This window comes from Cyprinodon variegatus, unplaced genomic scaffold (assembly GCF_000732505.1).
Source record: "Cyprinodon variegatus isolate N-32 unplaced genomic scaffold, C_variegatus-1.0 Scaffold23, whole genome shotgun sequence".
Classification (NCBI taxonomy): Eukaryota; Metazoa; Chordata; class Actinopteri; order Cyprinodontiformes; family Cyprinodontidae; genus Cyprinodon; species Cyprinodon variegatus.
The window spans coordinates 2,303,339-2,306,168 of NW_015150476.1; positions in this window are offsets into that span (position 1 = coordinate 2,303,339).

Genomic DNA, 2,830 nt, shown 5'->3' on the forward strand with positions numbered 1-2,830 from the left:
GTATTTTGACTTTTAGTTTTCCAGCAAGCCAAAAAATAAGCCCAATACAACAAGTATTCTTCAAAACCACCCCCTCACCCAAGTTTACTTCAGCTGCAGCTTAAAAAAATAGTAAAAATAAATAAATAAAAGTTCTTTCCCAGTGCTCACAAAAAAATTGTCTGTTGTACACTAACACATTAACAGATCCTATTAAATTAAAATTGATGTGACTTGAGAAAATAATTTAAATCTCCTTACAGTGTTTAGAGAATATTTAAATAAAACCCACCTAAAATTCAAACAAATAGATGCAAAGGTTCTAATCAAAGCATATAATCTGTTACAAGAAACCACAGAAAGAATTCGCAATTTACATCCTATAGCTGCAATGATACTAAAGAACAAATAGGAATAAAAAAATAGAAAGTTTAGACATGCAAAAACCTTTTGCATAGAGACCCAGGCTTGTGCAAATTGTATAACACAACACACTGTAGTGTACTAAGAGGAACTTAGAAGTTTACAGATCCTGTTTATTCTATCAGTTACAGTTAACCCAAAGTTATTCATAATAGGAAAGAGACAGGCTCAAAGAAAAAGCTTTTGTCATTGCACAGAATACCACAAAATGTTGCTTCCCAGCATCTCCTTTTAAATGCGTCAATGATTATTAGATACAGTATATGTATGCTCTATTTAATATATAATCTTTGTTAATAGTAATGCAATAAAATGTGCAGTAGTCTGGTCATTGGACTGGGAGGTAGCAGTTTTCTCAAACTCATGGGGGAAAAGCTGCTTTGTCTGTTGGTGTCACAAGTTAGAAGACAGTTAAAAAATAAATTGCACATTTTTCCATTTTCCGTCACGCTTTATCCCAGCTGTGGTCGCAAGGGGTGCTGGTCCCTATGTCCAGCTGTCTACGGGCGAGAGGCAGGGTAGACCCTGGGCAGGTCGCCAGTCTATTGCAGGGCAAAACAGAGACAAACAGGACAAACAACCATTCACACACACACTCACACCTAAGGGGAATTTAGAAAAGCCAATGAACCTAACAGTCATGTTTTTTGACAGTCGGAGGAAGCCGGAGTACCCGGAGAGAACCTACAAATGCACAGGGAGAACATACAGAAAGACCCTGGGCCGGGAATCAAAACCAGAACCTTCTTGCTCCAAGGCACTGTGCAGCCTAAAAAAATAAATAAATAAAAAAAAAAACAAAAAAAAAAAAAACAGCATTATTTTTATTAAATGGCATTACACAGCCAGCCCATGGTCTTTACACCCATCATCATTTTCTTTACAGGAAACAAAACTTTCTTTCTTTCTGAGTGTTTTCACTACTAATTTGATCAGTTAGCTGTGGGCATTAGTTTTAAGTCTTTGACACTGGAAGCTCTTCTTGTTATTATCAAAATCTCTGCCTCCTGCAATAAATTCTCCATCAGGTTCAGTCTGGAAATCTGAAATTTCAAAGAATTCATAAACTCATTTAGATATTTGGACAGATATTTGTTGATAAACAGACTTTGGAGTAAATGTGAAACAAAGAAAGACTCCTAACTATTGTTAGATTTAGCAGAAGACCATTTAACTCTGACTTCTTTTATGTTCCATTATCTTCCTAGGTTTGAACATTGGAATAAATAAACTGGCCTCTGTTTTTAACAATAAAAGTCATCCAGGAAAAAAGAAAAACTGAATTAACAGCCATGGATTAGGATTACTTTTTCAATAAAGTACTTAATTAAAGAAGGGTTTGGCTGCATTAATCACAAATAATTTTTTTCAGGAGGTTAAATTAAACATAATTTTACACATTTTAAGCTAAGATTTTGAATAAACATAGCCTTTTACTTGTTCTATAATTATGAATTTACTCAATAACCAACTATAAATTGTGAATATTTTATTAGAAATGTTACTGTAAGCTTCATGGTGAATCTCTAAAGAAATATGGCATTAAATAAAAGCAGTAAGGGAGCCGTTATGAATAGACGTAAATATTCCTAATAAAACTTTCATTTTGTGTTTTTAATCTTAGTTTACATCCAGAATGTTTGTCTTGGTTTGACTTTCAATTAAAAGCACAGCAGGATTCCTCTCCATAAATACCATAAACTGGAACAAACACATGCCATCATTCATTAGGCATAGGAAATGGGTCACAGGTCTATTATGTGACATTAGTGAATATGTTACCAGTCTCCGTCTACACAGACACAGAGAAAGCTTTAAGTGTCCCCGTTTATAGAAAGACTGTTTGTGCAAAGGCCACTTTGAGGGCAATAACTGAAATGTTTAACGTTCATCTGTAAATTTATTGAGGTCAGCAGAAGGCTACGTTTTGAAGCGCATGGAGATGGGGGCATGGCTTGGATTGATTTTCATGAATGATTTTATGCTGTGAGCAGAAGAGAAACAAAAGACGATTGCAGCACATCAAATCTGGCCACAAAAGGAATCAGCGGAGGCAGGATAAAAAATGAAGGCAAAGGCCACGGCGGTGTCAGTGAGCATTAAACTAATAAATATCACTAAGTGTCTCTGGGTTGTGAAGGCAAAGAGCACGGGGAATCTGGATAAATAAGTCAGCATGCTGATTCCATCAAAGGTTTTACCTGTGAAGAGGGTGAACTGATCACATTACTTATTGAAGCTTTAAGCTGCTTGCTTTTTTTAAAATATCTTTCTGTCTGTATATATATATACCATTTATAGTGCCTGTGGAGCTGGTTGCCTTTTGTATCTATGCTTCTTTTTCTATGTCTGCTTCTGTCTCCTTGTGTAATGATCTGGCCTGTTTGCTCCTCCATAATTAGTCATTCCTTTCACCTGTCGTTTTCCC